Consider the following 18,704-nt stretch of genomic DNA (forward strand, 5'->3'; position numbering starts at 1 on the left):
AGGAGATGTTGATGCCCCTGTATAAGTCATTGGTGAGGCCCCACCTGGGGTACTATGTTCAGTTTTGGAGGGCGTATCTTGATAAGGATGTAAAAAGACTTTAAGCAGTGCAAAGAAAAGCTACAAAAATGGTATGGCATTTGTGTTACAACACGCATGAGGAGAGACTTACTGACCTGAACATGTATACCCTGGAGGAAAGGAGAAACAGGGGTGATATGATACAGACGTTCAAATATTTGAAAGGTATTAATCTGCAAACAAACCTTTTCTGGAGTCAGGAAGGCAGTAGAACTAGAGGACATGAATTGAGGTTGAAGGGGGGCAGACTCAGGAAAAATGTCAGGAAGTATTTTTTCACTGATAGGCTGGTGGATACTTGGAATGCCCTCCTGCAGGAGGTGGTGGAGATGAAAATGGTAACAGAATTAAAAAATGCATGGGATAAACACAAAAGAATCCTCTTCAGAAGGAATGGATCCACAGAAGCTTAGCAGAGATTGGGTGGCAACATTAGCAATTGGGAAGCAAAGTACAGACTTCTACAGTCTGTGCCCTGAAAATGGCAAGGACAAATCAAGGTCAGGTATACATATAAAGTAGCTCATACAATTAGTTTATCTTGTTAGGCAGACAAGATAAAGCCTTCATCAGGAGTCCCATTGGATTGTCTAATATATGTTTGCACAGTTATGAAAGAATTTTGTCAAGTGAGTTATTAGAAGCAACAGCATCTAGGAAAGTGAAATCCTCATTCAGTAACTTCTGCCTTACAGCAAATGGTCATTTAACAATGATTTATGGAACTTCATCACATCTCCTTCCTTTGATCTTCACAGAGACCCACAATCTACTCTGTACATGCAATGGATATTTATGACAGTTTAGAGAAGTCAGCTCTGAGGGTGCTTGAGCACTTCCAATACTGAGAAACTCCCTCACTATGTACAATGAAGATAATTTGTGTTGAGTTTAGCACCTTTCAGTCATTTTGAAAAGTTGGCTTTGGTTACCTTGTTGGACACAATACATGTTTTTATCTGCATCATTTACTATGTTAAAATATATGACAGCTCCTCCTTTGCAGATATGAAGGCTACTTTTCCCGCACCTGTTTTTCTCACACAGTAAAAGCTATCAAAGGTTTTTATGCCTTTCCCCTTTTTTCAATCTACCAATTCTAGTCACCCACTTAATCCTTTTTTGACACGACGGTATACTTGACATTGTTTTTAGTAATTAAGACATGACTGAAATTTAAAAAACACATTTTTTTTCTTTTGAAATTTATTTACTGAAGAACTAATAGTAGCTGTGAGAGCTGATTCTAATTTTTCATTTTCAGATCCAAGATGTTTGTTGCTAGGGGATGGAAGTGTCTCATAAAATGCTTTCCAGTATCTGCACTCACCTATCTGTGCTACAGCCTTATTTTTGCAGCTGGAAAGCTTTCATATTTAACATTCATGCTGAGCTAGTAAAAAAAAAAAAACCTCATATCAACGTAAATTTAGCTTGGCTGCTCATTTCCTTGCCGGATCAGTTTAACCATTAGGCACACTAAGCCTTGGGCAGTAGCTTCTGGGAGATGGTAGGACATTTTCAAATAGCCCATTTATGCAGGTGTGCATTTATTTCTCTGTTTACAAGGTTTTTGGAACCTGCTCTCATTACGTATATATATGTGTGTGTGTGTGTGTGTATGTACAGTATATCTTTGGGGGGTCTTTTACTAAAGTGCACTATGTTTTTGCACTTAGGTCCCTGTTTACTAAGCCGCGTTATAGGCATGATAGCGTCTTTAATGCACGTTAACCATGTATACGCATTATTGTGTCCAATTCTGGTCAACACATCTCAAAAAAGATATAAAGGAATTAGAAAAGGTGCAGAGAAGGGCGATGAAAATGATAAAGGGAATGGAACAACTTCCCTATGAGGGGTGATATGATAGAAGTCTACAACATAATGAGCGGAGTAGAGCAGACAGATGTGAAGCGTTTGTTTACACTTTCAAACAACAACAAAACCAGGGGACACAAGATGAAGCTAGAATATAGTAGATTTAAAACAAATAGGAGAAAGTTTTTCTTTACTCAGCTTGTAGTTGGACGCTGGAACTCGTTGCCGGAGAATGTAGTGACAGCAGCTGGCCTTACGGAATTTAAAGGGGGTTTGGACAGATTCCTGAGGGAAACGTCCATTGAACATTATAAATTTTTTTTTTTTTTTTTTTTTGGGGGGGGGGGGGGGGTTGCCGGGTTCTTGAAGCCTAGATTGGCCGCTGTCGGAGACAGGATGCTGGGCTTAATGGACCCTTGGTCTATTTCCAGTATGGCGGTGCTTATGTACTTATATACACATACAATATCCCTATAGGCAGCTACACGGTTAGAACACGCACTAATAATAGATGCGTTAAAAATGCTAATGCGCCTTAGTAAACAGGGCCCTTAGCGTGTCTTCACAGCTAAAATTAATATGTGCTACATGCAAAGGCTGTGTGATAATCCTTGGGAGTTTGCCCAGCATATCCTCAGCAGTGAATACACTGAAAATTGCACTAGCACGTACTGACCTAGTTGCAATTAGTGTGGATGCAATTAGTGCCGCCTATTCAGGAGACGGTAAGTGAACCTGTGCTAAATGCAAAAGTGACAGTGCATGGTAAGTTGGGGCTGGGCAGGCATTTTGGGGACTGCTAGCCCACAGGTGGGTGGGATACCTTTGCTTCAGGTCTATGAGTCTTAATTCTAAGGTGCTGTCAGACAAAAAGGGCCTTCTTTAATTGGGATTGCACAGAAATTACTATACTGAGCTGTAGTTATTTATTTTGCTCAAAACAAGATCTCAAAGCCTTTTTTGCACACTTATTTTTCTCAAAGCATCTCAATGATCCACCTTGCATGAATATGCATTACAGCTGCTCATTAATGAAATGGTAAATAAATGTTTGTGCAAAGTGGGCTTTGCAAGAAAGTATAATACAAGGTTGTCACCTTTGCAAACTTTTAACAACAGGGGACAGGGGGTTCCCATGCTAAATAATATGAAAACATTGGTGCTCTTAGCTTTTATTTATTTATTTTCTGCATATCTGCTGACATTTTGGTGTTTTTTTAATAAATGAAATCTCCTTTGCAAAAATATTTTGTACTTTAGGACATGAGGTCCTATGTATTGGTCTTGTAAGTAATGAAATGGCCTACCAGTGGTGGTTGTAGTAGCCAGTACAATGACATATTCTAGACATGCTTGGAACAGGCATGGAGTGCAGGGGTGAGAAGAGGATTGAGAGGCCAGGTAAAGGGTGAGAAGGTGGTAATTCATTTATGGGAATTCACACACTCATCTGCCCAGGAAGATAGAGTCAGAAGAAGAATCATCTATATTGGGTACTCTAGATGAGCCAACTGGCCTCTATGTGCCATAATTTATTCTATTATGTTGAATGAATTTACTCAAGTTGTAACTGTAGAATAATACATAAGATTTCCTTCTGTTTAACCTTTATAATTAATCAGAGCCTATACGTTCTATAATGTCCCTTTTCTGATGTATAAAACCATTGTAAAAACAAGAATAAATAATTTAGTGGCTCTGTAAAATGAATGCCTATATTTTTTCAGTATAACAGTCAGAGAACAGCACACACTTCTTATTAGTGTTATATTATTAAGCAGAGGTCTGATCTATAGTTATCAGTAATCTGTCAACCTAATTTTTGTTTGTGTTATTTCAACTGCATTCCTAGTGTACAGAGGGGAAGGGAATAAAGCCAACATCTTTTCAGCATTGTGCAAATCAGGAAACTTAACATATTTGGGCCCAAATGATTCCTCCATGATTCCTTCCTTTTACTTCTTGAACAGATGCCCTCATCTACAATCTAATATCATTCTTGGCATTCTCCGGCAGCAAGCTCAACACATTGCTTTTCAGCCTAGTGCGCTCAGCATTTAAACTCACAGCTCAAACAGATTTTTCAGTTCATAATAGTACTGTTGGGAGAACATCTCTTAATAACGTGGAACATATGAGGCAAAAAAACCCAGGAAAGAAACAGCTTCTTGGTGAAAAAAAAGGTTGCAGACTGCAAATGCCAAAGTCTATGGGGGTAATTTTATAAAACTTTCCTGTGGATAAATCAGCATTTTATCCACAGAGATAGGTGCTTACACAAAAATTGTCCAGGAGAATGTGTGCAAAAAAAAAAAAAAATGCACCCTGCATATTTTTACGTGGCATGAGCATTGGCACTTCCTGCGTCAGAGGTTGGGCAGAGCTGGAGGACAGTTGTGAGATACATGCATATGTGGGTAAACTTATTTGTGCCTGCCTCAGAGCATGTGTGAATGTCTACATCAGCTTCCTGTGTGGGGCTATTTTATAAAGGCTCATACACTTATATGCGGCCTTTATAAATAGGTGTAACATACATTCATATGTGTCTATGAGATAGTAGGTAGTACATGGCCAGATTCCCATAGGATCATTACCTCACTGAGACACAGTGAGCCACGTTAGGGTAGGTAAAGTTACACCTGCTGAGTCAGAGAGGCAGGGCCAGACAGGGAGGTAGTTAAATGCCATTAGGTAGAACAGATCAAAGACGCCCCCAGGCAAGAGGTCTCCCTCCAAGGGAGTAGCGGAAAAAGGCCCGAGTCAAGAGTTTAAAGAGAGAAGCCCTGAGTAAGGAACTCCCAGCAACCAATAGAAAGCGAGAGAGAGAGGGAGGGAAAAGGTTGAACCAAGAGGAGTAGCCTGAGCCTAAGTGTTTCCTAGGGTGGGAAACTGTAAGTAAATCCAGCCTCCAAGAGCTGGTTATATGTGAGGAAAGAAGACTGCAAGAGTAGGAGAGAACCCTACAAAATATACATAAAGTATATGAAGCTGGTGTGTGTCCAGAAGAGACCTGAGAAGACATTAGTTGCCACAGTGTTTTGGCCTTACTAGGACCCAGCCTCTATGAAGATTATTGACCGGGACTATATTGTGTGTGTGAGAGAGAGAGACTGAGATTCTGCTTGAAAGGATTACGTCTGTGACCTAACAGAGCTGACTATAGCCTTTTTGGTGTACAAAAATAAAGTTATTTTGACTTATTACCTGCAACCTCTCTGTGTGTGTCCCACATTTCTGTGAGGTCCTGCCATCAGCCACGAGCCACACTGCCCTTACAACCTAGGTGCCCTGTTATAAAATTACCTTCCACATGTGTATACAATAAGACAGATATGTATGTCTTAAAGGCTGAGAGAATAGGCTGACTAAGGAGTTCACAGTCTGGTACTGTCAAGTGGATGAACTAGGTTTTATTCCCAGACCAGGTCCTTCATTCCTTGAGCAAGGATGCTGTGGAGACAAAATCTGTGATTCCTGTAGAGCTAATACCTTACACCAAAACCCAGTAACTGTGCTCAGGGACTGCAGCTCCAGTTTCAAAGGGAGCCCTCTTTCTTGAATACCAGTTGAAGGACTGTTGTAGAAACTGCTGGGCTAGATTTAGAGGGCATTGACATAGATAGATGCTAAAATTGTGGCTAATTGTGAATTACATTTTGTTTTTTATTTATTTATTTATGAATTTATTTATTTGCATTTAACCCAACAGAAGATGGTATGAGCTGACACAGTGTGAGTGTATATATATTTTTATCTGTAATCAATTGATATGCATTTATTCCAGTCAAAAAATTTGGCTGTTTTCAAGCCAATATCACATATTAAAACTATTTGCACCCTACCTTTGTTCATATCGATTAGCTGCTTCTTCTTCTGCTGCCGCTCTAGCTTCTCTCGCTCAGCTTTCTCTTTCGCCAACTTAGCTCTTTTAATCTTTTCCTCCATTTCTCTTCTCTTGTTGTTTTCTTTCACTGCTTCCTGATTCAGAAACACAATTTCCTCTTAATTATCTGCTGAGAACTAAAAACTCTGCTTATGTGTATATTGCACATAAAAAGAAAGATTTATGAAGGCTTGATAGTGACAGGATGACAAACTTAGTGCTCCTTTTACTAAGCTGCGGTAAGTGATTCCTGCATGGTAAATGCAACAAAGCCCATAGGAACCGAATGGTTTTCATCACATTTGCTGTAAGGGGAATCACTATCGTGGCTTAGTAAAACGAGCCCTTAATTTTTACAGTAACTATTTCTTAAAATATTGAAACATCGGGCAATTGTCAGAAGCCACTTATCTGGATCAAAGAACTGTCAGAAAATTGACCAACCTTAAATTAGTTAAAAAGTATGCTCACAATACATTTAATCATTTTAGTGACAACTATTCTGGGGGCATGTTTATGTTGGGGGAAAAACATTATTTCACACACAAAAAATTGCATTTTCCAACAAAAACTACCAATAGAAAAAGCAAGTGTAAAATGTCCATAGGTACTTTGTCTACACAATAATTTCCATGATCACAGGCTTCCGGAAGACATCCTGGTACATATACTGCCACAGCCAGAAACATCACTGCAATAGCCAAACTAGATACTTGGTGATGGGGGGGGGGGGGGGGGGGGGGGGGGGGATTGAGTTAGAAAACAAGGGAAAAAAACTGAGGCTATTGTGAAAATTCAGGGTGTCAGGATCCAGACCCTTATTTTGAATGAGATGGAAGCCCACATGAAGAGGAGGAATGGGGCCAAAAATATATAACTGTACATTTTTCAGTTATTTTATTGAAAATTAACTGTTATTAATAATTAGGTCTCACTGCATAAAATGATACCTGTGCTAAAATACCATGAGTTAGTGGTGCAATAACCAAGGGCCCTGTTTACCAAGGTGCACTAGCATCTTTAGCGCACTTTAAACATTAGCATGCTTTGATGCTAAAGACACCCATAGGAATATATGGGTGTCTCTAGCATTAGCACGTACTAAAAAAGCTAGCACACCTACAGCGTGGCTTAGTATAGATGTTTCCAAGTTTATTAAATTTTGATATACCACTCAAATATAAATCTAAGCAGTTTACAATAATAAAATCCTATACAAATCAGAAAAGAATGTCATCAGTTGAAAAGAACGCAATAGAAAAACAAAGAAAGAGGGAGGGATAACATATCAAACTAGGGACATACAAATCAAGTTAAATTAAATTAAAGTTGAATTAAATTCTAGAGTCCACTCCTAAGTACAGTGGGAGATAAAATGGAAATCATGAGTTAAAAGCAGTTGTAAACAAAACATGCTTTCAGTTGTTTCTTAAAAAGAGGGACAGACTCTTCCTGGCGGACCCATCTTATTGGCGCAACTTTAATATTCACATTGATACTCTTACTCACCCATGCTCCTCTCAATTTTCTACATTTTAACTGATCTTGAACTCTTTCAATATATTCACTTTCCAACACTTTCAGCAGGCCATACCCTGAATTTGGTTATCTCTAGCTCCCCCACCCCCTTATTTGTAATCATCTCCAATTCATATCCCTGTCCTGGACAGATCATTTTCTGGTCCTCTTCTCCCTTTATTTTAAACCACCTCACAATCCCTCAGATTAGAAATTTCATTTGATTGATCCTTTATCTCTCCAAACATTGCCTAGTTCTCATCCCCCCCCCCCCCCCCCCCCCCCCAATTTTTCAAGTAACTTGCTTAAGAAACAACTCAACTTATGGACCACACTTCTAGCACATAAACCTGATGAGCTAGCTCCAAGCCAGGAAATTACTGGTTCTAAGTAGAGAAAAACACACAAACTTTGGTACCACCAAGGCCTTGTTCTTTTAAAGCACCAGGTCAGGTGGACAGAACGCAACTGTGCAAGCATGAAAGCCTGAAAATCAATATAATTGCAAATTATAGCAAAACTTTTATACAACCCATTTAAGGAAAACCAGAAGACATTACTTTACTAAAGTGATCAATAATTCCTTAATTTCCAGCAAGACACTATTTTCAATCTTTTCGAACCGTACTTAAACCCAACATAAATTGGAATCCCCCAATACACTTCCCCAGACACTCTGGCACAAAATTTCCAGACCAGGGTTACAGCTTTACAATCTTCTTTCACTCCAGCGGCAGCATCTATTGAATGTACTGAACCTGCTTCTCAGCTCAAAACCTCTACATTCCTTTGTCCTCTTTTAATTTATCATCCTTGGTTTCTTTCTCCAAATTATTTTCTGCTGTTTGCTCTACCACTTGTCCTTTGGATTCAATACCTTTCTCCTGGCTAAAAATTCCTTCCTTGGGTCTTCTACCATTTATCCATTAATTAACTTTGAGGAGCTGATTCTTTACAAAATGCATTCCTCCATACCTTCAACTACTGGCCAATTTGAAATCTTCCATGTTTATCAAAGGTTATTGAAAATATAGTATTTGCACAACTCCAGTCCCACTCAAAAGCTTCTCTTGCCCTACTACCCTGTTACTCAGGCTTTAGGCCGGAATTCTGCACAGAAACAGTACTGGCTGCTTTACTAAGCGAGATATACAATCAGCTCAACAATGGCTTTGTTGCCCTGGCAGTATCCTTAGACCTGTCAGCAGCCTTTGATGTTATTAACCACACACTTCTCTTACAATGGCTCAATGTCATAAGTACATAAGTAATGCCATACTGGGAAAAGACCAAGGGTCCATCGAGCCCAGCATCCTGTCCACGACAGCGGCCAATCCAGGCCAAGGGCACCTGGCAAGCTTCCCAAACGTACAAACATTCTATACATGTTATTCCTGGAATTGTGGATTTTTCCCAAGTCCATTTAGTAGCGGTTTATGGACTTGTCCTTTAGGAAACAGTCCAATCCCTTTTTTAAACTCTGCTAAGCTAACCGCCTTCACCACTTTCTCCGGCAACGAATCCCAGAGTTTAATTATACGTTGGGTGAAGAAACTTTTTCTCTGATTTGTTTTAAATTTATTACACTGTAGTTTCATGGCATGCCCCCTAGTCCTAGTATTTTCGGAAAGCATGAACAGAAGCTTCACATCCACCTGTTCCACTCCATTATTTTATATACCTCTATCATGTCTCCCCACAGCCGTCTCTTCTCCAAGCTGAATAGCCCTAGCCTCCTTAATCTTTCTTCATAGGGAAGTCGTCCCATCCCCGCTATCATTTTAGTCGCCCTTCGCTGCACCTTTTCCAATTGCACTATATCTTTCTTGAGATGCGGCAACCAGAATTGAACACAATACTCAAGGTGCGGTCGCACCATGGAGCGATACAACGGCATTATAACATCCTCACACCTGTTTTCCATACCTTTCCTAATAATACCCAACATTCTATTCGCTTTCCTAGCTGCAGCAGCACACTGAGCAGAAGGTTTCAGTGTATTATCGACGATACCCAGATCCCTTTCTTGGTCCGTAACTCCTAACATGGAACCTTGCATGACGTAGCTATAATTCGGGTTCTTTTTTCCCACATGCATCACCTTGCACTTGCTCACATTAAACGTCATCTGCCATTTAGCCGCCCAGTCTCCCAGTCTCGTAAGGTCCTCTTGTAATTTTTCACAATCCTGTCGCGATTTAACAACTTTGAATAACTTTGTGTCATCACCAAATTTAATTACCTCGCTAGTTACTCCCATCTCTAAATCATTTATAAATATATTAAAAAGCAGCGGTCCTAGCACAGACCCCTGAGGAACCCCACTAACTACCCTTCTCCATTGTGAATACTGCCCATTTAACCCCACTCTCTGTTTCCTATCCTTCAACCAGTTTTTAATCCACAATAGGACATTTCCTCCTATCCCATGACCCTCCAATTTCCTCTGTAGCCTTTCATGAGGTACCTTGTCAAACGCCTTTTGGAAATCCAGATACACAATATCAACCGGTTCCCCTTTGTCCACATGTTTGTTTACTCCTTCAAAGAATTGAAGTAAATTGGTCAGGCAAGATTTCCCCACACAAAAGCCGTGCTGACTTGGTCTCAGTGACAGGTACAGTACTCCAATGGTTTTCTTCATTCTTACAAGATCATACAGTTTGGGTTTCAATATCAGATTAACAATTACAAATCTACTCTTATCTTGCGGGGTCCCACTAGGGTCCATACCTTCCCACATTCTTCTGTTCTTAAGTCCTCTTGCCTCTTGCAATCTCAGGTACAAGTACCTATCTATATACTGATGACATTTTTTTTTGATTCATTATACTACTGTAAATGATCTGATACTTCCCCCCTTCAATCGTGTCTAGATAATGTTGCATCATGGCAGAAAGATCATTATCTGGTCCTAAATCTACCAAAGACTACAGCCTTGTCTGGCTGAACTACCCCTCCTACACTTATACCTACATTATTTGGTCTACCTGTTCAACCAGTAGATCAGTTTTAAATATTTTGATGTTATTCTCAATTCCAAATTATGTTTTTCTCCCCAAATCTCATCAGTTTTGAGATCTGGTTTTTACGTGTTTTGAAAGATCAGGAGCTACCTGAATTTGACTTCATTATACACATTATTGCACACATTCATCAGTTTCTGTCTCGACTACTGTAATATGGTTTATGCAGGAATCTCTAAATTCAAACTTAAAAGACTCCAAACTCTTCAGAACACATCACACTCTTCTTCAGAAACTTCATTGGCTTCCCATAGAGCAGAGGATTCAATTTCAAATTTTGACTCTGACTTTCAAAGCTCTTTATACTGGTTTACCAGACTATTTAGCTAGATTGACAATTCCTAACTCTCCGGTTGAATTACTCTGTTTGATAAACGATCATAGACTTATTCTTCCTAATCCATCCCAAGCATATTGGGACTCCACCAGAAAAAGTGGGTTTTTAAAAAACTTTCTGGCACCCTTCTTGTGGAGCAGTACGTAGAAGAAGGATAAAGCCCCATGTGGCAACTACAGAGTGAAGCGTTTTCTCAATGCTAGTGAGGCAGTGGGCAAAAGAAATTGCAGATGGTTCAGGTTATTTTCAATGTCTAGCTTGCCGAGCAAAAGGTTAAAAAGGTCAGAGACAGGAATTTCTTTCACCCTTGTGAATTGGCAATGCTAGCTGGCACATCTGTATACTATTAAATCTTGAGGGGATATTATTATGAATGAACAAAGGAATGAGCCAGACATATGACATATTGTAGTTTAAAGATTAGGCAGAAATACTGTTTAGAGAGAGGCAATAGATTAGAAGTTAGAAGTGCTTGGTATGTAGAATATGTCTTATAAGGATGCTTACTTTAGAATATGCTGTATTCTGTGTAAATTAATAAGTTTTGTGTCTGTGTAGAATGTCTGTTAAATTCTGTATTACTCTTTGTCTGCTGTTTGAGAGGTCAAGCAAAGACTGCAGTGAAGAGGCAAACATGTGTTTTAAGTTATCTGCAGTTCTGGCTGGTTCAATGTATAAGCTGATAGGTGAAAGAGGTCAGGACTAGTCAGCTCTCTTCTCCTTGATTAATTATAGGTAAAATGTAGAAATGGTCTTGAAAGTAATAACCTGATATGTATGCTATTAAGTAAGATTGGCCCTTGACCCCTTTAATGAATGCCAGAGTTTAGTTAGCAGTTAGTACTAGGAATATGAGAAATCAATCATAATAACATGTAAGAGACTGGAGCCCAAATGTCTGGTGTAAGGGGCCCCAGGTCACAGGTCAGTTTAGGATGTCTGGAACCTATGTAACTGATATTTGTATGGAGCTGATTGGTTGAGGCAAGGTAATCAATCTATTCCTTAACCAATTGGAGAGTAAGGGGGCTAGGCTAGGCTAGATAGAACTGTATTTAAGTGGGAGAAGAAGCAGGTTACGTCAGAAGGAGCTCAGAAGAAAGAGAAGGACAGAAGGAACTCAGAAGAAAGAGAAGGACAGAAGGAACAGACAGAAGAAGGAGAAGACAGCATAAGAAGAGAAGCAGCTGAGACAGAAGCCACAAAGACACAGAGAGCTGAGAGAGAGACAAAGAGAGCTGAGAAAGAGAAGAAGAGACTTAATGCTGATGTTCTACTTTGTTTGCTGGCAAATAAAGATTTCTCTCTCATTCTGGTGTGCTGTCTGACTCCTGAAGTATCATAAATTTATGCATCAATTCCTGCAACACTAGCATCATTCTCAACGATTCGATTCCCTTGTGGCATTTTACAGCCAAGGTTGGCTGCTCATGAATGATTATCATAAAATATTGTTTTTGAGATATCACAGAGCTGTATGACTCCTGGTTTGCTGAAACATGGATGTGTTGAGTCTTGGAGTCCTTTTATCTGTGCCATGAACGCAGGTTGAAGAATTGAACAATAAAGGCTTTACTAAAGGTTTGGAACATGGCAACAGGCTTGCCACGTGCTAATCCGGAACTACCCCTGGGCTACCACAAGAGCTCAGCAGTAGTTCCTATCCCCAGTGTGTACCATGTCCGGCGCTACAAAAATATTTTTTATTTTTGTAGCTCTGGTGCTTACCTGGTGGTAATTGAGCAACACCATGCACAGCCCAGTTACCGCATGGTTAGCGTGGGAGCTCTTACCACCACCTCAATGGGTTGCAGTAAGTGCTTCATAAGCATCTCCTTTATGGAATGATGACAGAAAGAAAGCCACTGTTGAAGAAATGTTACGTGGAGGGGCATTTTTGAAAGAACATAAAATGATGTGGTAGCCTTGTGAGTCCACTTTTAAAGGTAATAAAAATAGAAGAAAATAAGATGATATACCTTTCTTTTATTGCACTAACAATACATTTTTTTGATTAGCTTTCAAAGGTAATCCTTCAGATCAGAAATGAAAAAAATGTTGACAAATATCAGAATACGTAAGTGAAACACAAAAGCACTGCATCAATGATTTTATAGTGAGAATACTAAAAGGAAATTTTAAGACAATCCAGAAACTAAGAGCTTTGAAGTCAAAATGATGAAATATTTTGACACCCACCTGTCACGTCTGTGGCCTTGACCACCCTCAGCCTTACCTTCTTTCTGGGGGTCAGCAGCTCTGCTGGCTTCTGTCTGTGTTTGTGTTAGTCTTGTCTCTGTCCTGGTGTGCTGGCTGCTTCCAGCACGAACCTGATTGCTTCACTAGACCTCACCTGTGTGGGCTGTCTCTCTAGGGAGCCAGCCTCTAAGATGGCTGCCACCGGCTCTGTGCTAGCTTCCAAGATGGCTCCTGCTTGTCTTTCCTGTGGGCTCACTTCCTATGTGTGTCAAGCCTCTCTTTGAGTCAGTGTACTTCCTGCTTCTATCCTGCTGCTGGTGACTCATCAGTGAGAGCCTTCATAATGTGCTTGCAGTCGGGGCCTTTGCATGAAGTGTTATGCTCTTAGGCCAGGTCAGGTTAGTAAGTGTCTGCTGCACTACTGCTTAGCCTCTCTCTGGGTTCCAGCCCAGTTTCTTTCTGTGTCTGTGTCTCTGTTGTCCTTTCGTGGGGGGTCTTCCCTGCCACTGTCTGTCTGTGGACTGCGGGTCCGTCCTGGCTTACCCTGTGTTTGGGGTGAAGCCTCTGTTCCTGGCTTACCCTGTGTTTGGGGTGAAGCCTCTGCTCCAGGCTTACCCTGTGTTGGGGTGAAGCCTCTGTTCCTGGCTTACCCTGGGTTGGGGTGAAGCCTTTGTCCGGGTTTGTTCTCTGTCTGTATGCGAAGCCTCAGCTTTTGTGGGTTCCCCAGTCAGTGTGTGGAACGGCTGTGGCTTCAGACCCTTGGCCTGTTCTTCCAGGTTACTCTGTTTGCTGTGCTGCCTGCCCAAGACCCTTGGCCTGTTCTTCCTGGTTTGCTCTCTTTACCCTAAGTCCTGCCTTGCCTAGCCTGTGTGCCTACCCTGCTTGTATATCCTGAGTGTATATCCTGAATCCTGTATCTGTCTAGCTAGTGTGTATTTCCTGGGTGGTTATTCTTGTATCCTGTCTCCACCTAGCTAGAGGGTTTACCCTCTGGGTATTCCCGGATCCCCGTTCTGCCTTGTGTGTATGCTGCCCTAGTCCTTGCTCCTGCTAGGCTTTTGTACGCCTTGTGTTCCTTGGTCTTTCTTCTGGTTCTTGCTAGTGGCTGTGCAGCAGCACACTGTCTGTGTTTAGTTCCTAGTCTGGTTTCCCTCGTGTATCCCAGACCCAGGGTGGGTCCTCTGGATCTTCAGTTCCTGCCTTATCCTGCAAGTCCTGCCGGCTGCCTGCACTTCGGAGCTCAACTCCGGAGGAACGGTGGCTAGGTGCAGGTGAAGCTGTTCCTGTCTCATCTGTTCTAGTTGCCTGTCTTGTACTACTCCAGTCCAGAGTTCCAGTACTGCTCTTCTGTGTTTCCAGTCCCGAGGTGGTCTTGCCTGCCGCTGCCGCTCCTCGGCAGTGGCCTAAGGGCTCACGAACTCCAGTCATGCCTCGAGGACCTGACAGACTGCCAAGGCCCTCGAGAACGCAACACCACCAGACAGGACTTAAAGAGCTGCATTTTCTATCCCACTATAAACCATAAAATTATATTGCTTTGTCACCCTCTTATCACCTATCCATCTCTCCCTGTCTCTAATCCACCCAGTTCTCCCTGTTTCTCACCTAACCCACCCCATCCTATTCCTATGAGACTGTCATTGGAATGAGACTGTGTTTCACGTATATATTCTGATATTTGTCAACATTTGCTCATTTATGATCTGAAGAAGGGTTACCTTCAAAGGCTAATAAAAAAGTATTGTTTAGTCCAATAAAAAAGTATCATCTAATTTACTTTACATGTTTGTTTTATTTCTCTTTATTAGAATGAAAGAACATACAAGTCAGAATTGGGACAGCCTGCTCATGGGGGTATGTTTACTAAGGTGCGTTAGCATTTTTAACGCACCTTTAAAGTTAAGGCGCGTTAAACACTAACGCGCCTATTCATTTCTATGGTGCGTTAGTGTTTAATGCATGTTAACTATGCTAACACATCTATAGCACACCTTAGTGAACATAGGTGATAATGTCCAAACTAAACGACAACTTCACAGCCATTTTTGAACAGGAAAAATGTCAGGATTTCTTGTTCAAAAATATGTGAGGATGATGTTTTCGCACTGAAATGGCTAGATTCTATATATAGTGCCTGAAAATTCTGTGCAGAAGAAAAATATACCTAGATGTATTCTCTATAGTATGCCTAAATTTTATAGAAAAAGCTTAAATTTCCATGCAGTACATAGAATTATGCCAAATGCCTTTCCACGTGACCACATTTAGTGGCGGCCATTTACACTATGCTTTACTTGGCGTAAATCCCAAAACCTAAATTAGGCACAGAGCAGGACTATTCTATAACAATGTGCATAGATTTTAGAAATGCCCATGCTCTGACCATGGCTACAACCTCTTTCAACTATGCAACTTAGAATTTACGCGCACCACGCTACAGAATACAATTAGCAAAGTTGCACGCATAAATCTTAATGCCAAGTAGTGCTGATAATTGCTTGTTAACATCCAATTAACGCTGATTAGCTAGTTAAACAATTAAGTTACACGCATTGCAGGAGTCTTATAAATGCAGGTACAGTAGGTATTTCTATATTTAAGAAGGCCTCAAATATTTGTGCAGAAATAAAAGTGTTAATGCGGGAGTAACACCCAGGTCCAACTGTTCCAAGTGCATTGCACTGATCACTAGGCTACTCCTTATACTTTCTTGCTGCTCTGTTAGGAATGGCCATAATACCTGAAGCTGTCATACAGCCTGGTATCTACTGTCACTTTCATTTCTTAGGAGGATGGAAAGGGGGGGGGGGGGGGGTTAGTAACCAACCACTGTGAGATTAAAGAGGGGCCATGCCTTCATCTTTCCAATGGTCAGCTACTCAACCAGGGCAGCTATTGGTACCCTAGACGTGATTGAACAAGCCAAGTTAATAATGGCCTTCTTTTTTTGCCTTGAACGTTTCTTCCTGTTCCATTATCACAAAGACATCCTAATTTTGGGCTCTTCCTAGTCCTGCCCAAAACACACTTCCAACACCCCCTCCCCCCTTGTCATTTGGATGAACTGCAATGTAAAAACATCCACATTCTTTCAAAAATCTCAATGTGGACGTTTTCAGCAGGTGGACATTTTTTGGCCATTTTGAGACATCCATCTGCTTTAAAAATGAGTTGAATAATTTCTGTGAAGGAACACTTAGAGGACACTGCACACATGTGGGAGAATGGTTTGTGTTTGATGAAATCAAAGTGGAAATGTTTGATCTCAGTTTGTGAAGTGTATGGCAGAAAGCAAATATAAACCCACCATGAACATTAAATGTTGTTAGGCATTTTTGCCATATAAAACAATTTAAGAGGCCATTCATTTGATAAGAGGACTTTTTAAACACCAGAAGCAGGTGCTAATGTGCTGCTGAAATGCCACTGAACCACCCCCTTATGTTATTGTAAGTGTTGGGTAGATTCAGTATCTCAGCGCTGAGCTACACCTTTAATATAAGTGACGACAGTTTTTTTATATTTTTGTAATCACTTTGGAATTCTGGTTTAATTTTGAGCACAGTAGTTTGTAGATAGTATTTGTTATGATGGGATTACAAACATTATTTTCACTTGTAGGTCTCGACTTGAAATAGCTTTGGGCTATAAGAGGTCGGATGACCCGTTAAAATTTATATATGATGTCCCCAACCTATTAATAGCACTGAATATTGGGCCCTCAGTAAAGACTTGTTCTTTAAGTTTTTTTTTTCTACCATAGATGGTGATAAAATCTTAATAAATCAGGCTCTTATTGATAAGAAAAAAAGTGCTAGCCAACGTGAAAAGAAACTGTTAGGTAAACAGAAAAACTCTGGTTTTGTGATGTGCTTTCTGAATATGGATAGTGATGGGAGAGATGAATAGGGGATGCAACCAATTGTAGCAGAAGAGAGCAATCAAGAAAAATGAACGGAAGCACAACCGAGCATCAGAGAGGAAAAGATGAGGTGAGAATCTGGAATTTGTTTCTGAGTTATCTGCCAATCAATATAAATGTTTTCTAGTCTATAGACTTGATTAATCTGTGCCAAGTTTTAAAGGGGGACCTTTGTGCATTTTTCATTAAGAATATTACTATGAATTAATCTGTAACTACTTATAATAGGAAGCTGTGAATCTGCATATATAGAGATCAATCTATCCAGAGAGAGAGAGAGAGAGAAAGAATGCCTATCTTAAAACTACAAGAAAATACAAGTCCTGAAAAATACAAGAATATATTTTAATAGGACTTAATAGGACTGACTATACAGGCAACCAGGCAGTACGAGAGGGCCCAGTACTTCTCTCCCAAGTGCCCAATGTGTGACGTCCTTCTCTCTTCTCTGGAACTGGGATGGCCCGTCTCCTCCCCCTCCTCTGCTCTCTTTGCCGAACTCCTCCCCCTCTTCACAGGTGGGGGCACCAGCAGCTAAATTGGCCATCTGCTGCTGGCACCGGAACTTCCTCTGCTGCGGCCTGTCCCCTCCTGACGTCACTTCCTTCTTCCACAAGCACAGGCCATGGCAGAGGGAAGTTCCAGTGTCAGTGGCAGATGGCTGATATAGCAGCAGGACCAAAAGAAAAAGGTCAGTGGCAGTGGGAGAGGGAGGTGACAGGACTGGGGGGGGGGGGGGGGGGCAGACACCCGTAGGAAAAGTGGGTCCCCAATGGTCCTCATTGCCCAGGGGCCCAAACCATTCTCAGTCTGCCCCTGGGATAGACATTTATTACTTACTGAATTCTAATAATTAAAGGTAGTGCAAAAAACCTGAAAAATAGTGCCTCATTTCATTAATATATACAACCCTTCAAGTACATTTCTAATTACAATCTAGTAATTATTGCTACATTTAAAATATTTTGAAGTTAGATCCCACCAGTGGCGTAGCAAGGGCGGGGCGGTGGGGCAGTCTGCCCCGGGTGTCAACGGGTGGGGGGTGCTCCGTCCCCCCCCCCCAGCGCAGTGCCTCTCACTCCCCACCTGCCTATCAGTTGAGCTCCGGCCGGCACCTCCAATCTGCAGCGCTGCTGACTTTAAATGAAGAAAACCGTCTCGTCGTTGGCCCTTCACTACTGAGTCCCGCCCTCTGATATAACTTCCTATTTCCTCGAGGGCGGGACTCAGTGAGTGAAGGGTCAACGACGAGACGGTTTTCTTCATTTAAAGTCAGCAGCGCTGCAGATTGGAGGTGCCGGCCGGAGCTCAGCTGGTAGGCAGGTGGAGACTGTCAGGGGGAGTGAGAGGTGCTGCGCCGGGGGAGCGGGGTTAGGGTCCACGCCAGGGGGGGTGCCGTTCCACGCCGGGGGGCGCCATGTTGCACTGCACCCGGGGGGGGGGGGGGGGTGTGCGCAGCGGCGATCCGCCCCGGGTGTCAGCCAAGCACGGAACGCCACTGGATCCCACTAATATGTTATTATGCAATGTAAACTGTGTTTCAATATACAGAATATAGAATAACATTTAGAACCATTTTCGGCACTCAGTTTTGAGAGCCATTTATAGAATCTGGCCCATAAGGTATAAGTTCTAGCAGGGTGCTTAAGCACTATTCTGCAAATAGTTTATTAAAAAACTTTCTATACTGCTTTAAGGGGTCCTTTTACTATGCCTTGTTAAAAAGTGGATGGTGCTGCTGTCAGCACGTGGGTTTCCCACGTGCTGCGGTCACTCTTAGTGTGGCAGTAAAATGGGCACTGTTTTTTTTAATGGCCATGTGCTAGTTTATCCATTAGCACGTGACCATTACTACCAGGAGCGCATACCACCACCTATTTAGGAGGCAGTAAAGGCTCCCACACGACTCCCACA

General features: G+C 41.5%; 1 protein-coding gene across 1 annotated transcript in view; it reads right to left on the bottom strand.

Annotated features, from left to right (window-relative positions):
• The window catches only part of DIAPH2 (diaphanous related formin 2), a 1,482,340-nt gene that overhangs the window by 257,859 nt on the left and 1,205,777 nt on the right, over window positions 1–18,704 (bottom strand). Inside the window, exon 26 of the mRNA XM_030210672.1 lies at window positions 5,748–5,883. The gene's annotated coding sequence lies outside the window, so the exon portion shown is untranslated. The remainder of the gene's footprint in view (window positions 1–5,747; window positions 5,884–18,704) is intronic.

Source organism: Microcaecilia unicolor, chromosome 7, assembly GCF_901765095.1.
Source record: "Microcaecilia unicolor chromosome 7, aMicUni1.1, whole genome shotgun sequence".
In the NCBI taxonomy this organism is placed as follows: Eukaryota; Metazoa; Chordata; class Amphibia; order Gymnophiona; family Siphonopidae; genus Microcaecilia; species Microcaecilia unicolor.